The sequence below is a fragment of the Python bivittatus genome, unplaced genomic scaffold, assembly GCF_059951505.1.
Source record: "Python bivittatus isolate LINGU-HERP-01145 unplaced genomic scaffold, Pbiv_v1 ctg000840_np1212, whole genome shotgun sequence".
Lineage (NCBI taxonomy): Eukaryota > Metazoa > Chordata > Lepidosauria > Squamata > Pythonidae > Python > Python bivittatus.
Window position 1 is genome coordinate 25446963 of NW_028277113.1, and position 18966 is coordinate 25465928.

Below are 18966 nucleotides of genomic sequence, written 5' to 3' on the forward strand. Positions count from 1 at the left end.
TTGATTGCTTTCTTTCTAACTAGATAATATACCTTTTCCATTTAACTAAAAATGATTGAAGCTTTTCATGCACAACGTATGCATTTTTATTTTTTAAAGGAAATGTAAATCAGTGTTTGCATTTATTCTAGCTGTTCTGATTTCTTAATTTGTTCTGAAAGAATTTTAAATAATAAATACAATACACAGTCCACTCTCTTCAATTACTGTAGGGCAGATTCTAAAACTTGCAGGACCTAATTCAGCTGTCTAGAGAGAGCTTCTCCATCAATTATGGAATGTTCAGTAGTCGCTCCATCCTCATTTCTGTTTCAATCAGAAAAAAAAATCAACCATAGCTGATGAACGCTATGACTGCAAAAGGTATTGTTATAAATTGGATTATTCTAGTTTGATCTTGCCCAGACTGGCACTGTCTATATATAGGTTCTCAGTATGCTAAGTTAGGGAAGACAAGTCTATACCAATTGGCATTATGTTTTCCAATTAATTTATTAATTTAATAAATTAATCAAAGAATGGGAAGACTTGGAATCAAACTATGAAGGTCATGCCAGGACCTTTTCAATCTCTACTAACTCATGAAGATTTAGTTCATGATCAATGGGATTTGACTGTTTTCAAGCTTTTTTGCCAACATCATTCAGTCTGTACTCTACCCATCTATATTAAGGAAGACGGAGAGAACTGGCTACCTGTCCTGTCTGGAGGAAGGGTGAGGGAAAATAAGAAAGGGAAAACTATGCCAAGGGAGTATGAATGCAATATGTTTGGTCTCCTGGATGGAGCTACCGTACCTTTTCAGTTTTGGTATTGTGCCTCAATCTAATCACCCAGTTCTTGGGTTTGAACCAGTTTATTGGAGTATGTGGTTTAAGTCAAAAATATTTTGAGAGTTCAGTTACTTTTCAGGATCAAGAATTATGTAATGCTTAAATTCAAAAAGAAAGTTAACATATCTTGCATTCTTACTTGCTTTCTACTACCACCTGAATTAAAAATAACATTCACAGCATTAAGAGTTTAAAAGGTATGAGAAAATAAGATCATGGAGGTGTGGATGGAAATGTAAGGGAAATGGGGTGAGGTCTAAATTTGGACCTGCTTCTTCAGAGGATATTATACTGATCTCCCAAAAATATGTTTTTCACCTATGTGACACAGGTCTGACATATTGAACTGGCCCAACGTAGGGCCATTAGGTCCAAAAAGAAGGGATTCAACTCAGAATCTCCAATCCCAAGGACTGGGATATTGTGCAGGCATGATTGTTACTATCCCATGCCTTATAATCAGACAGCCATCCAATTTTAACGGAGAAGATCAGCTAAATTTAATCCCCAGTACATCAAGGTGGGATAAAAACATCATCATCATCATCATCATCATCATCATCATCATCGTCGTCGTCGTCGTTGCTGTCGTTGTCGTCGTAGTAGTACACCATGAAGGCTTACTGAATACCAGAGAAACCAAACTGGCATATAAGAAAGACCAGATGAAGAACAGAAAAGAGGCATGGCACGGCAAAGTATTACATGGCTAGTACACACACACACACACACACAAACTAGCAGACAAAGCAGATAACAAGACCTGGCAATGGCTAAGAGCAGGAAAATTGAAGAAAGAGACAAAGAGATAGAGACAAATTCTGGCTGCACAAGACCAAGCTTTAAGAACAAATGCATATAAAGCCAGAATTGAGAGGATAGCAACAGACAGGAAATGCTGCCTCTGCACAGAAGCTGCAGAAACAGTGGACTGCCTAGTTGGCTGCTGCAAGAAGATCGCACAGACTGACTACAAACAACAGCATGACCAAGTAGCCACAATGGTGCATTGGAATATCTGCAAGAAATACCGTTTGCCTGCAAGCAAGAACCGGTGGGACCACAAAACAGACCAAGTAATAGAAAATGAAGAAGCTAAAATGCTCTGGGACTTCAGAATTCAAACAGACAAGCACCTGCCACACAATATCCCAGACTTAACAACTGTTGATAAGAAAGACAAAAAAGTCTGGATAGTGGACATTTCAATACCTGGAGACAGCAGAATAGAAGAGAAAGAACTGGAGAAAATCACAACATATAAAGACCTACAAATAGAAGTAGAATGACTATGGCAAAAGAAAGCAAAGATAGCACCAATAGCAACAGATGCCTTGGGCGCAATCCCAAAACATCTGGAGTACCACTTGAACACCATCGGCATTGACAAAATCACCCTCAGTCAATTGCAAAAGGCAGCTTTACTTATATCCTGTGACGATATCTTTAACACCATCAAACAACAACAGCTGCCTATCCTAGGTCCTTGGGAAGGACTTGATGGGTGGATAAAAATGCCAAATCCAGTCTAAACATCTGGCTGACTGTACAATCAACCATAATAGTCTGCCATGATAACTGAATCAAAGCAAACTGATGTAGACAATTCTCCACCTTTACCTTTGAGCAATGGTATACATTAGAATAAAGGCAGCGATAGTGGCCACTTTGGGTCCTGCAGGCATAGGGGTCTTGGTCAGTTCAGCCTTTAATTTTAAACCGACCAACCATCAAACAAAAATGTACCTGGTTCTGATTTGCTGCATGGCTGCTATGCACCCACTAAGGAACCTAGGCATTTGCATTGGGCAGCCCAAGGGTGGGGTGGAATGGCAGACAGAGGTGAATGGGCTCTGGATGAATGTGGCAGGCAGCCTCAGTAGGTACTGACCAGGGTATCCCCAGAGATGGCAGCAAGCTACAAGTCTAGTGATCTGGATTCTTGCAACCCAGAATCAGTAGCTTAGTTCCGATCTGCAACAGGGCCCTGTTCCTGCCTCTACAAAGTAGTCAGTAAACTGCAGGAGTTAGCTTGTAATGAAGTCAAGTGCACCAGCTAAGATGGGAAGAAGGGACTGAGGTGACATAAGGGGGAAAGACTGCTTGAAAACTGCACCAGGAAGATACCTCAGAATCCCATTTGCGGTGGGAAGGATTCAAGTACAGAGCAATGTCATCCATTCCTGCTCTCCAAAAACACTTTTTAGGTCATTCTGGTGACAGGGCATCCAGGCAGTGTGGATAAGTCCATATTAGTAAGAGCAGTTTTTGAAGCTTCTCTTAATTGTTTTTAGACACACTGGCTTAAAAATGTGTGAATAAAGAGCTAAGGATTTTAAATATTCTGTGCTTTCAAGGCAAATACGATTTTGTCATTTTCATCAGCAGTATTTTATGCATGAAAACCTACTTACTGACTATAACGGTATGTGGGAAAGACCTTGGGAGACTCGGCCCAAAGACGCTGTGTAGGACACAGTCAGATAAGAGACATCATAGTCTGTGGCTGGATGGCGGGTGGGGCAAGAAGCTCAGAAGACATCCTCCCTGATTCTCCAGCTGTAAAGGAGACAGGGAAGAATTGTACTTTCAGACTTGCAGGGTTCTGTTAATGGAGCCTTACAATGAAGTAGAATTAGCTCATCTGGTCATGTTTCCTGTCTGGTCTACCTAGTAAGGCTGACATTGGCATGGAACAGCCTATTCTTCTGAACACTTTTAGTTATTGAGAATGACACACAAAATGATACAAATAATCCAATATAAATTAGCAGTATGTGTTTAAAGATGTTATGGAAGAACATCATACTTGGGGTGAGGTCTGAGCAGTGAAAAACAGAATGGAAGTATTGCTTAAAATACCAGCAGCTTCAAAGATCAGAGGTCTTCATCACACATGAATGATTCTCTTCATAAAAATCCTGATTTTCTTTGTCTAATGAAGCTGTTCTTAGTGTTTACATGAACCTCACACTACTGAAAGAAGGAAAAGAAGTTAACCAATTTTTCAGATCAATAGTTTTAATTGAGTATCAACTATTTAATATTTCAAAACGAATAGAACAGATCCTGAGATGACTGTCTGATAACTTAAAGAAATGGTATGTGTCAGGGAATTCAGAGATCCATCTGCAATGTGTTAAAAAAGGAAATAGCCATAATTATTTCACTATGGGGACTCCTAAAAACTTAATCTGTATATCTTCATAGGCCTACATGGCTAACCGAGTATAGCTATAATTTTCTGAAGATAAAAGCCTGGATAATCTTCAGATGCTTCTTGAAAATGATGGTTTTGCTTTGTTTCATACCATTGCTAAATTATTTCAGTTTGGATTTGGGAATTATAATTAATGGAGGGTATATTGGTAAGTTGTCATAAGGAGCAGTTTCAAAGTTGGCTAGGAGTTACATGACTATTGCAATGGGAGAAAAACCAAAAGAGAAACATGGGATCATTCATATACAAGTTATGATTTGGCTATTATCTCAAATAAATCATGTATAATTACAAAAGCGACTTTGAACAAATAAAATCAAATCATTCACTCAGTTTATCCAAGGACTGTATATATTCTCCCATCTTTATGCTCATAACAGTTACATAGGCACTAGATTTTTATTTTACTCAATTAGTTCTGGTTTGGAAACTCAAATCTACATTCCTTGATTCTACTGTTTCTTTAATCTGGTCTTACTGAGGTGAAAATGAAGCTAATGACCAAAGTGAAGATTAAACTTCCTTTGTGCCTATATATATACAACATATTAGCACAATCTATTTGTCAGTGCATTCCAAAACTAAATAAAAGCTTCTATTTAAGAAGGTTCAGTATAGATTTGAGGAAGAGAGAATACTCGTCTTTTTGAAGTAGAACAGAGACATCTAAAGGCAAAGAAGAGAATACACTTATTCCATTCAGAATAAAAAATTCCAGGTAAATTATTTTGTTGAGAAAAGTGATAGCATTTTGCTAAATTTTCTTCTCTTTGTTTATTTCTAGTTCTGTCATAACTTAACTTGCCAGCAACAGGAGGATTAATTTTCTTCTTCATGTCTCAATGAATGAGATATGATGTCTTGGTATTTTATTCTTTCTACTTACCTCCACAAATAAAATGAGTGTTTTTTAGGCATTCTAGATGATTCACCAACTGTGTCTCCTATAGAAAGATATAAGACTGGTTCTGGTTTTAGGTCTGGAAATGTCCTTGATGACAATCCTAACACTTCTAACTGGTGATTCTCAATTTATGTTACTTAGTTTTTTAGTTAATTAATTGGGGATGTTGCTTTGACATTTTATAGCTCTGAATATTCTATGTTTTGGTTATCTTTGGTAATGCCTTCTCTCTTTTGATCCTCTCTCCAGATTTAAGATATACTAATGAAGCCATGCTAATAAAGTATTTTTGGATGCTCGATTGTCTTGGGCAATATCCAAAGATCATTTAGTGGCACTTCTCCTAGATTTTTAGAAGCTTCACTATTTTCAATGACAAGGAAAACTTCTTATTCGTCCTGGCTTTCAAAAGTTTGGTCTTTCATTTGTTTTGGGATACTTTTAACATGTTCTGATTATTATTTTTCTATCTGAAGACTTTTCAGTCCCAAACGAACAGTACATCAAATGACATTATGTTTGATACATATTCAAAATATAAGCACAATTTCTTCACTTATGGGCATTTGCAGTTAATGAGGAAACCATGTATTTTTCACAATGTCTAATAACATAAAATATTAAACGCTTAAAGGAATTATATAAAGAGAAAAATAATGAGGTCAGGAATATTTATTTTATTGCTTTACAGTCCAAGGAAAAACCAGCGTGGGAGTCAGGAATATTATTAAGGAAGTCAGAATCTGATCATTCAACAGAATATGAGTACTCTTTATCAAATGACTATCTGCTCTGGAAAGTGAGTGGCTTTGTAAATTATTTTGATTTTAACTATTAGAACTGATTTAAATGGGTCAAAAGTTTAGGTTCTCTCAGCTGGTTTGGAAGTACAGAGCAGTACCTATGGAAGGGATAGACCTCTCTGTCAGTCAGCTGTCAGCTGAGAATATTTGAAGAATAGGAAAGGCTGGATTCAGTGAATAGACAGAGTGACTTAGCTAGTGACATCTGGGACATCATCAAAGGAATGAGGTCTTCCTTCTCTAGGAAGGCAAACGAGCTGTTGTGCTGTTACCTAGCACTAGTTAGCATCTGGATCTTAGCAGGCACATAGCTTACTTGATCAGTCTTTTTCTCCTCTGGTAAGATGTAGGTTTTTATTTTTCCTCTTTATAATTATTTTATTATAGATTCCCCCCCCCCCGGGGAAAAAATGGTAGATTGAAGATGGCTCCACTAAAAGCAGAGCCGACAACCACAGTGGAATGAAAAGCTGGCGAGTAGACTGGCTCTCTGTAATTTCTCTCCAGATAAGGAGAGGACTTGAGATCACCCACAAGTACTCCATGCAGTTGCTTCTCATGAGGAGACCACAAGACAGTGGTCTCTGGCAGATTTAGAGCTTTGGGAGATGAGGGAATAGCCATCTTGTTCAAACCACAATCGGTGCCTTCAAAAGGACACTGGGTTTGGATACTTCTTTTTCTAATCACTTTCAGAAATTGTTTGTTAACTGCTTTTCAGCTATTAGGAACCTTTGGATCAACAGGTTTTATAGCACTGGGTGGGTTTCCTTCAATCCTTAATGAAAAAAGTTTTAAATACAAGTTGAAAGGTTTAATTTTTTTTTTTTTGAGTAAACAGCAAAAGGGTTATTAAAACTTTGATTTTAGAAAATTACAAATGGACTAAGGGTCCAGATTAATTTGATTAACTTGAAATTTCGGATTGATTTGAAATAAGATTTTGGAATTAATTATAAAGAATCTTTTCCTTAGGAATGCTTTTGTTTTAAATTTTTTTTTTTAATGAGATAAGACTTTAAAAATTGGACACTTGAGGGAACTAGAAGGAACTAAAGATTACAATTAAAGAACATTCATACTGGACTTACAAATACAGAATTAAGCAAAATATTTTAACATTGGAGATATTGAAGGATATTTTTGAACAATGGACCCAGAAGTTAATTTTAAGATTTTCTGCCTCTGTAGATAGACTGTGTTAAAGATGTTATGGAAGAGGAACATGTTTTACCAGACAAGACTGAGACTGATCTGAAAGTGGATTTAAAAATGACAGGCTACAAGAATTACATGGAAAAAGATGTTACACTGGACTTACAAAAGAAACCAGCTGATGTCTTAATCATTAAAAGGGATATAGAAATAATAAACTAAGAGAGTGAGCTGGATCATTTTCCTATACTGTATTTACAAAAGAAGCTTGTTAAAGCTTTGAAGAATTGAGAAGGGACAAAGAAAAAATGAAAAGAAATCAAGTTCTATGACATTATTTGAATGGACTAAAGATTAAGATTGTTAAAAGTAAAAGAAGGGAATATAAAGTTGGTTTATTTGATCAAGGTTAAAATAAACGCATTGTTATCTCTGGTAACCCTTAATGGACTTTTGCTGACATCAGGACTGAAATGATGAAGCTTTAAGGATTTGTTTATAAATAAGAGATAGGATATGGGAAGTAGAGATCATTTGTTGTATTTTAAGAGAAGGTGATAAGTTACTAAAATTGTTTATACTTGTGTTGAAGGGGGAAGTCATTTCTTTATATATTTCTTTTCTTTTTCTTTACTACATTCTTATTTTTCTTTTTTCTTTTCTATTTCTCCTTCTCTTTTTTCCTTTTTTCCTTTATTCCTGTACCTTCTATTTTTTCTTTTTATTCTTTTTCTGGTATTAGTTTTTACTGTCACAATTGTAATCTTTAATAAAATAACTATACAAAAATATTAAAAAATAATTATTTTATTGTAGAACTCATATATAAATATGCATATGCAAATTGAATGCATATTCAAAGTAAACCACTCCCCTCTTTTCATCCTCTTTTTTTTCAGCAATATATTATATTATTCATATTACTCATCACCCTGACTTGATTCCCTCTTTTGTCAATTGTCTCCAACTAGGCAAACTGATTCTGCTAAAAGAAAGAAAGAAAGAAAGAAAGAAAGAAAGAAAGAAAGAAAGAAAGAAAGAAAGAAAGAAAGAAAGAAATAAAAAAAGAAAGAAAGGAAGGAAGGAAGGAAGGAAGGAAGGAAGGAAGGAAGGAAGGAAGGAAGGAAGGAAGGAAGGAAATTTGTTCATAAATAACATAGTCTTCCACTAGAGGGCAGTAACAGCTTTCTCAAACAGTATCTCCAACAAAATCCATTAGCAAACATATGCTGGGGCTTACCAAATAGAAATGTTTACCACTTACAACTGGAACATGATGCAAATTATGACCCTCTACATTAAAATAGAGGTTAGCCTATGTTCATTTTTCTTCCATAAAAATACAGCTTTGGCTGGATCCATGAAACAAATATTCCAAATAGAATGTCAGCATGTTGGGGGGCGGGGGGAGGGAAGAGCGAGGAGAAGCAATGGCAAATAATTTCTGTACGGTTGACAAAAAATTGCATGAAGCTGCCAGGAGCGAAGCTTGATTTGAAGGGGACTCTTTAATTCTAATAGATGAGGAGCTAAAGCTGTTTATGGATGGGGTTTATTTTAAGTTAGAGACAGGAGTTCTCCCTAAGTTTCAAACTCTCAATATTAGCAAAGTAAAATCAGGAAGAAGACCCACATGACTCTTCATTGACTCTTTAAGAATACTTCTACAGAAACTTAGGTAGAAAGAAAATACCAATCCAGAAATCCATTTTGCCTTAGGTCCTTGTCTATTCTACAGGTAGGAGCTGACTTTTGATTTCAAGAAGTCAGTGAGTGTTTATTACAGTAAAAACATAAAGGAGCTCTTGGAGGTTTGCCAAGGGCTCACCTTGCCCCCCCCCCCCGAATGCTGTCCAATATCTGATTTTCTTTATACATCACAATCAAAAGATACATTTCTAGGGCTCTGAAAAGGGAAATCATTCGGCAAGCATTAAGGAAGCCAAAACGCAATGGCAAACCACTTATGTATTGTTGCCAAGATGAATATATGAGTGTGGCTGAAACACTTAGATAACTTGGCCAGATCATGGGACCATTCAAGTTGGAAGATAATCTTCTCATTGTACTGGGAAAGAGCATAGAAATTTATGAATCATTCGGGTGGGGGTGGGGGTGGGGGTAACAAAGACACAAGGAAATTTGGTCACTGATGGTACCAGTACCAAAAGAAGAGATCCTCATCTTAAAAGATATATTCAGTTGGAACAAGAAAGATGAAAAGCATAACACATGTCAAAGTGGAAAGAAAGCATACTAAATTAGGTATTTTAGGAGCAAGTGATCTAAGGTGGACCAGACTGGACTACTTTAAATTATATTGTTATATGAAGCAGAATCTAATAAATAACAGCATCTGTTGGAATGACAGCCGGTTTCGTGTAGTAGTTAAAGGCACTGGGCTCAAAAATGGGAGACTGTGAATTCTAATCCTGCCTGAGACACAAAGCCAGCTGACTTTGGGCTAGTCATTGTCTCAGTCCTAGGAAGAAGGCAATGACAAGCCACTTCTGAAAATGTTGCCAAGAAAACTGTAGGAACTTGTTCAGGAATTAAGTCTGTCTGTCTGTCTGTCTGTCTGTCTGTCTGTCCGTCCATCCGTCCATCCATCCATCCATCCATCCATCCATCCATCCATCCATCCATCCATCCATCTATCTATCTATCTATCTATCTATCTATCTATCTATCTATCTATCTATCTATCTATCTATCTATCTAGATTGGAGTGTGTGTGTGTGTCTGTCTGTCTGTGTGCGTACATTCTCTCTCTTGTACAAGTCTCTAGCTTGAACAATTTTTATCAAATTATTTCCATACAACTAGCTTCCTTTGGGTGTGCCTAAGGGAAGAAACACATTAGAAAATAATTGCCCTTCCAAGAGGAAATATTAACTTTTAAATCTTTTTCAGAGATTTAGATTTGAGCAACCATTGGACTGAAGATTCTCAAGAGAGAGATACCATCACTACGTGCCTTTCCGAGGCAATGGTCTTGTAATATGTGTCTTTTAAATTTAATAGTATTTATAATTATTATAATGCAATAACAATAGAAAACAATAAGAACAACATTAACAAAAGACATACCTAGATTCCAAACTTTTGCATGTTTGCTTATACATAAATCTCACTATAATTCAATGAGACAGGCTGTTAGGCATGAATGTATTAATATTGCAATCCAAAAGTGGGAATAACTTTACCTTTCTCTCCTTGTGTTTGTACTATATGCTCAATAGTTGTAAGGACAACTTACAATTGTCCTGTCTCTCATGAAGAACATCCTTCAACAGACCATCTTTCAACAGAAAACCATCTCAAGCTTCATATAGGCAAGTACCTTTAGAAGGTGAGAGGTAGAGCTGAAAAGTATTAAATAGAGATATGGGATAGTTAGAAGAAGCTAACTAGGTCTTCATAACGTCACGAGAATGGCTCAATGGCATTGGCTCCAGAAGACAAGGAGAAAGGAGAAGAAAATTAAAAAGAAACAAGGAGTTGAAAAGTGAAAATCAAAGTTCAGCCTCTGAATGCTCAGGAGATGTTCATAAAAGAGAATCCTATTGCTTGATAAAGGAAAATAAAAAATAAATTACTTGTATCATCTCCTAATCCATCTTCTTCTTTGATGTTGTATATATTTATCTGATCATCTGTTAAAAAAAAATATCCCAGAAATTCCTACAAGAAGGGGCTAAAAAAGCATAAGCCATCTTTCCCTCTGCAAGATCTGAAGATAACCAGGAGGTATGTGAGTTCAGAATTCCTGCAGATAGGGTAATGAACTGTCTACAAGCTCCACAAAGCATTGTCACTTAAAAAATTAGTTTTACTGTTGTTTCCAATATAGTTTATCTGAGCCAGAAATATGTATGAATTTATGTATTTAGAATATTGACAGCCTTTGCTATCCAGAAAATCTTATGGCATGTTACAATCTATAAAAAATGAGATACAATAATAAAACCAAGTAAAATAAATAATCAATGAACTAAGAGCATACACTTTAGAACACATAAGCAAGAGACAGAGAGGTCTCAAGGGAAAGAAAATATGATCAAGTCATGAATAATTATCTTGAATGCAGGAGGAAAAAGCCAGAACCTGGCCTGGTGTCAAAAACTTGCTAATGCTGGTACCAGCCTGGTCTCCAGGAGAAGGTTATTCCAGACATGGATGCTATAATAGATAAGGTCCAAAGCCAATATTATGGGAACAAAGAGATTCTAGGCTGCTTTCAAGCTGGTGCAGAGTCCGTGTATGGAAGTGCTCTGAGAAAGCTCATAATCTGTCATCTTCTGGGCAGATAAATCCTGCAGAAAGTTCATGTATATTTAGTTTTTCTTTTACCCAGATGGTTGAATTTTATAGCACAACTGCTTGAAGTCTCATATTAAAACTATTTCCCTTTACAGTCCAAATGATTGCTTTTAATGAAGCAGACATAAAGGAAATATAAGCTTTTATGAAACTTAGATGGTTTATAAAGTTATTCATTTGTATTAAAGCCAAATAGTAGACAAGGCTTTATAAACATGGAATACAAAAATCTCTCCTCAAGACAATTCCTTTTTAGTGTTGCTAGTCATGATCAATAATCTCTGTTATATAGTACCATATTCATTTAAACTTTCTGGATTTTAAACAGCTCTAGCACAGCATAGATTATTTTAGAACTGACTGAGGTTATTATGCTGACTTAAGTTGTTCACCTGACATTGCAGATTAATTGAAAATTCTATCTTATGCATCTGCTGCCATTGTTATATCATGATATTTAACAGGATTTCATAATGAGCACTGTCACCATCCATAACATTGTCCTATCAATAATATGATTCCAGGTCACCTTCTGCAAGTGCATGGATACAATTGGGAACAAGTAGCTAACATAAGAACAAGATCTACATCTTCTCATCTATCTTTGGGTGGACATGCTCACATTTCCTGGGTTGTGGGGATGGTTGGACAAATGTATATATAAAGGTCTAATAAATATGTAATGAGTTACTCTTTTTCATTAAAGGATAGCATCACACAAGGCAGGAAAATATTTTTTACAATTAGTTAAACCTTTAAGAAAAGACTTCTAAGTTTTCTGGCCTGCACATAATCCTCAGCTTAATTTTAAAAGGCATCAATAAATATTTCATTTAGAGCTCTCTTAAGAGCCATTGTCAACTCACCACGTGGTAAATAGAGTCAGAAGGATGGAAGGAGTTTCAGAAAGAGCTATGTAGCAACAAGGGATCCATCTAATTTTAGTCCAAGCTATTAGTCCCATTCATCTTTAGCCTCCACTCCAATAAAAATGTGAATTCTTTAAATCTGGTGGTAATTATTGCCATCATACCGTTGATGCACTCTGTACAGAGAAAATTCAAGCAGTTGTTGATACTTTAAAACCACAAGGTGTGTTACAGATACATTCTTCTAAGAGTCATTAATTATTATAACAGATTCTGGCCAAACTTAGCTACTGTGCTGTATTCCTTGAACACTTTGCTTTAAGTGGTGAGACATGGCAGTGGACAACATACTGCAAACAAGTTGTCAGAGAAGCAAAGTTTATGATGACATCAGACCTAGTGCTCCCACATTATATAACTCTCAGTCACTAGTACAGTTGGCTTCTGATCTCTCTCAATATGGCTTTGGTGTGGTTCTGTTACACATCATGAGAGACAGCAATGAATGCCAGGTAGCTTTTGCAATATGCACACTCAGAACTGCAGAGAAAAATTATGTACCAATAGGGAAGTGCTGGACTTGCCTGGAGAAGTTAAATGCTTCAGTTGGCACCTCTACGGAAGAGAGTTTGTCCTCATCACTTATCATCATCCACTACTGTCAGATTTCAATCCACAAAAAGAGATCCCTCTTGCAGTGAATACTCAGTGTAGAATAGGGCTTTGTTCACTAAAAAGAATAGATACAAAACAGCATGCCCAATCACACAGATGGAAATGGGTTATGCCATTTGCCTCTACGTGGTAAACAGCCTGAAGAATGTTTCAGGGAGGGATTCCTTTGGCAAGTCTTCTCTCACAGAGATTGAAAGTATTTCATCCCAGCTGAGATCATTCAAAGAGAAATGCTGAGAAACCAAACACTATCTCACGATTAAACAGCATCTCACAATGGTTAGAATACAGAGCAAAATCTCAGTTTATGGAGTTTTATCAATCCTGTGATGAATTTAGACTTGGAGTGGTTGTATTACCTGTGGACTGAGAGTCATACTGTCCAAGCTGAGAGTTCGAGCTATACGTTGGACTTCTCAAACTACCAAAGATGAAGGGACTAACCTGTAGTTTTGTTTGGCACCTGGGAATACACCAATAAATTGAATGCCTCATAATGAGTTGCTTAGGGTGCCAACTTGTCCCAAAGATGCCAAAAACAGCATCATTTCACCCATGGCAATGGCCTGCCTGGTCAAGGCAAAGAATCTGTAGAGACTTTGGGAGACTTTTTATAGGTAAACTCTTTTTATTTGTGGTGCTTCCATTTCCAAGTGGTGAGTAGTATTTCCAGTGACTTCAACAACAGCCACATACATCATGGATATACAGTGGTACCTCGGGTCACGAGCTTAATTCGTTCTCCGACTCTGGATTAAATGTTCCCATAAGGTTCAATGTAAATATGGTTAATCCGTTCTGAACCATATGTATTTTTTAAAAAAAACCACAAAAATATGAAACAAAATACAGTACAGTGCAGTACGAAGAGAGAGAATGCTAACCTTGCTTGAGGCGACTTCTGGCGTGGAGGACAGGAAGGCGGGTGGGGAGATGGTTATTGCTTGGAAGGAGAGTCCCCCTCCCTACAGGAAGTCACGACCACGTGTCACAGCAGGGAAAATGGCTGCGGATCCTGTTCGTCACCCGATGCAGAGTTCGCAGACGGAAGCAAAATTTTGTGAACGGTGCTGTTTGTGACCCGAATTGGTCGTGAACAGAAGCGTTCGTGACCCGAGGTACCACTATATTGAGAAAACTCTTGGCAAGGACAGGTGTTCCAGAACAATTAGTAAGTGATAATGAACCACACTTTTTCTTTGTGATAGCACTGGAAGATAGGTCTGAGTGTGAGGGTGACGTTGATAGGAGTGAAAATGAAAGTTACGTTGATAGGAGAGGTTTCTGGTTGGAAGCTGAGAAGGTTAGTGAAAGTATTTAAAGCTATTATTATGGTGAATTGTGCATCAAAATCTTACAGCAGTAGTGTAAAAAGGGATGTCTGAAGAGGATTCTGAGAGACTGAGGAACAAATATATAAAATTTACATAATAAAAAAAACCTGGCATAAAGGCATACAACTCTGTCAATAATTGCCAAAATGGACAAATCATAACAACATTAAATGTTGGAAATGTCAAGAGACAGAAGGAACATTCTACCACATGTGGGGTTAGGGTTAGGGTTAGGGTTAGAAATTAAATACTTATCTGTATCATTTTTAGTAGGGTCTTTCCTTCCTTCCTTCTTCTCTTTTTCCTCTTTTTTCAGTATTTATAATAATAATATAGTGGTTATTTGACACTAAGCTCAAATATTTATATATATTTTTATACCACAAAAAACAAAAACCCTCAATTTAGGTGATGGGATGGATTAAGAGTAGTAGGGACCCCACCTGAAAATAGGGAAGGGAATGGGACTTCAATGCTTACAGTGGAGACAGATAAAGGGAGGTGGGGTTAGGCTGTTCTTGGGGAAGTGAGAACGGCAGTGCCTCACTTTGGAACAGCATCTTCTCCCTAGAGATCTTTATAGCTCCCACCCTGATGATGTTCAGAAAATCATTGAAAACTTGTCTATTCTCTTAGGACAGTGGGCAGGGTGATGGTTTAACCTATATAGGATTTTTTTTTGTTGTTCATAGTTTGCCTTCTAGATGTTTGTGATCTGATTGTTTTTCATTGTTCCTACTTTTTTAAAGTGTAAGCCACCCAGAGTCATCTGGAGTTCGGTGGCTGCAACATTGCATTAAAAAATAAAATAAAATAAAATAAAATAAAATAAAATAAAATAAAATAAAATAAAATAAAATAAAATAAAATAAATCCTTACTTTTGGCAACCTGGTCCCAGCTCAAAAATCAGGTCAGCAGATTCTTGGCACTGTTGGCTTCTGGCTGTTGCTGGTCAATGCCAGGTCTGCCTACAATAAAGCTTGCCTTACTGTAGGTGAGAGACCAAGCCTGGCTAGTATTGCCAAAACCTGGCTGGGGCAGAGGGAGACTCTCTCTCTCAGAAATGTACCTCCCTCAGTTTTAGATTTTGCATCAGCCACAAAGGGTGGAGGGGGGAGTAGTAGTTGTGATCTGGGAGACTTTGTTGCCATCAAAGGGCACATCTGATAATCAGATGTGAGGCCTGGCCTTCTGGTAAAGCTGGGCTCTAGGGACAAGGTGGGAATGCTCCTTTTCTACCATCCATCCTGCTGCAGGATGACTTCCCTGCCTGAACTGCTGTGTGCCTCATTGTGCAGTGGGCAGTGGAGTTCCCAAGGCTGATAGTCCTTAGGGACTTCAGCTAGCCTTCCCTGGGAGAAGTGACTCAGGAGTTCATGATGACCATGACAGCCATAGACCTGACCCTAGTCATATAGGAGGCTATGTACTGGACCTTTTTGTGTCAGAGAAGAATTGCTGTATGTAAGGCTCAGAGACATCAACGTCTGCCCCTTGTCATGGTCAGATCACTCCCTGATTGCTGTGTAGTTGTCTGGTGCCATGAACTTCATAGAGAGGAGGGGCTTATTCAGTTTATCTGCCAAAGTTGACTAATGGAGCCACTCAGTTTCCAGGGGGTATTGGGATTTTGATGGTAGGCAGTCATAAAGCTTGCTGGAATAGGAAGGTGGCATAGGCCTTAGATAAAATTGTACCTGAATGGCTTCTCCTGGCTCACCAGCCAATTGGTGTGTGTGTGTGTGTGTGTGTGTGTGTGTGTAGGAGGAGTTTGGTCTTCTGAGTTGCACTGGAAAATTAAAACAACAAGAGATGCCTACAGTACCCCAGCATAAAATTAGTATATCTGACCCATATTCAGACTGTTGGGGTAAGAACACCGAACATCAATATTTTTCAGCTTTTATTGTATCCACAGATACAATTGTAACCACAGATTACTGTCCAGCAGCCCTCTCTGAAATGACCCTGATCCTACTGGGCAGGGAGAGAAGACCATCTAATTCGGTTTGTGAGGAATTTTCAAGGTATAATTGAAGGTGTTGATCGTTATCTTCAAAGCCCTTCATGCTTCAAGGGCTGGGTTTCTACAGGACCACCTTCTCCCAGTAACATCTGCCATCCACTAAGTTCCAGTAGGGTAGTCTCCCTAAGTGTCCCCTCAATTAGAGGTGGCTACCTTCAGGGGCATGGAAGCTTGCCTCTTCAGTACTGCCCCCTGTCCCCCCTCACCAAATAGTATTCTCCCTGATGTTCAATTCGTCTTTTCACTCCTAATTTTTAGAAAACTGGTGAAAACGTGGTTGTTTCACCAAGCCAAGGGGAGTTGGATCAGTTTTTATTATTGTTAGTATTAAAGTCATGACTCATGGTTCTATAGGATTATAATTGTATTATGCTGCTTTTATTTTGATTTATATGTTTTTTTTAAATCCAATTATATACTGGAGAGTTGCAGACCACTTAAAGTCAGTTGATTGGAGTGGGCTATAAGTTGTGTCAGTATTTAGACAGGTAGGGTTATAATATATTGCTATTATTGCTTGATTAAACATGCATGTGTCTTGTATTCTTACTCAGCTACCATGCCTGCTTATATATGTTGTAATTTGTGCAGACTCATAGGAGTTAATTCTTCTAGAGTTTTCAGTAAAGCAAACGGCAAGGAAAAAAAAGCTTTCCTAACTGTACAATATTTTCTTTGATCCATAGAAAATACACAACAGCATCCTTTCAAGTTCTGAGGCTTTGCACAGCCCAGTGATATTGTATAAAGTGTGGTGATGTGAAGACATAAGAAGCTTTGCAAAGAATTTTTAGAAGCCAAGGAAGAACCCGACAATAATATTGTAGCATCAGCACTGAGCCCATAGGGTTAAGGGTCTTCTCTTGCAGAACGCCTCTGGGTATCCAACTCTCACTGCCTTAATGTAGCTGTTTGGTAGTTAATTTCCTTCAGGGAGATCCCTTAACTCTGGTATTTGGAAGAGATAGTGACCCCATAACATGAATCCCTGACTAGCAAGAAAATAAACTAAAATGATCAAAGTTGTAATAAATTCTCTAGTGCCATCTCCTGGCTATGGAACATTGAAGTGTGTGTCTAAGGAAATAATTTCCTCTTCCTTCTGGGAGTTCAATCAATCTCATAAGGGGTAATTAAAATTCAATCTTGAAAAATGAAAGAAGTAAAAAAGTGAAAGTATAAAAATTTCTTTTTAACATGAAGTGACCCTGCAAAAACAAAAATGTTGGAGGAATTAAACATAATAGTGCTAAAATCATAAGCAGCATTAGAGAGGAAACTCCTTCACAGAGTTACAGCAGAGAAGATAAGCTTGGGACAGATCCCAGGATAGAATGATCTGATAATAATATATAATATATATACAAACACACACGCACATATATATTTCAAGGTGTAATTGAAGGTGTTGATCATTATCTTCAAAACCCTTCATGCTTCAAGGGCTGGGTTTCTACAGGACCACCTTCTCCCAGTAACATCTGCCATCCACTAAGTTCCAGTAGGGCAGTCTCCCTAAGTGTCCCCTCAATTAGAGGTGGCTACCTTCACATATATGTGTATGTGTGTGTGTGTGTGTAATTGATAATATACATCTTGGAATCTGCTGCACAAGGGTTCCAAGGTGTAACAAACATCCAACAACTGAGCTTGCACAGAAAAAAATAAATCACCAGAGACCATAAATCAGACTTACACATAATTAAATAAAGCATAAAATCCCTCCAAACCTGGCTGTGCCTTCAGTCTTGGGGGTCTCAGGGGACCAGGGAGATCTTGCGATGGCTACCTTACTGCGGTTGACATCATCCTGGCCTGTTTTGTGTTTTTATAGTTTTTAATAATTAAAGTTCTTCATATATTTATTGATTTTTCAATTAAGTGTTATATGCTGCCCAGAGTCACTTTTCTGTGAGATGGATGGCTATTCAACTTTGATAAATAAATAAAATAAAATAAATAAATAAATAAAATCCTATTGCCGATTTCTAACTGATATTGTTTATCAATTCCTTAGAGACAAATGGATTTCCGGAAGCCAGGGATTTCTCTTTGCTTCCCTGGATTTCCAGATTCTTACAGCATTGCAGCCTTTAATCAGAGGATTTGGAGCAGCTGGGAACATCTCCTTGGCAATGTGCTGACTACAGGCCTAGTTGGCAAGATTCTGGTTGAGACAGAGAGAGGTTTATCTGTGTCTGGGAAGTGGATGCCAATTTTGTGAGTGCCGGATGGCATTATAATGGAAACATTAGAAGATTTAAGATGTTTAAAGAATCATAAACTAAGGCTGTGATGTTAGGACACTTTTAAAGGCAGGGGATATATTGCTTTGTGAAACAGCTTTGAAAAGGTGTTTTTGTACAAACTTTCATTGAGCCAAAACACCCTTTCAAACTTTGCATGGTCCTAATTGGCATATTGATCTAGAAATATACAGCATCACTTCTCTGATTATCTGAATGCTTTTCTATGCCCAACTAATCTAATCCTTTGATATTGAGTCTGAAACTGATAGAACAGGGTTCCTTAACCTTCATAACTTTAAGACTGCAACTCCCAGAATTCCCCAGCCAGCCTTGGAAGTTGAAGTCCGCCCGTCTTAAAGTTGCCAAGGTTGAGGAACCCTGTGATAAAATATGTTTGGTTCCATGAGATACAAGACACCCAGAAAGAGAGGGAGAGAGAGAGATTGATTTTGCTCAAAAAACAATTTAAAGATAAAATAATATATGCCTGAGATCCTAGAGACACGTGCTCCAGGAAAAAAAGCATGTATTTACTAAATTTATAAGGCCGCCCCACATTGTTTGACAAATTAA

General features: G+C 37.6%; 1 pseudogene; it reads left to right on the forward strand.

Moving 5' to 3' along the window:
- Positions 1 to 350: 350 nt before the first annotated feature.
- LOC148213717 (uncharacterized) lies at positions 351 to 18368 on the forward strand (annotated as a pseudogene).
- Positions 18369 to 18966: the final 598 nt, after the last annotated feature.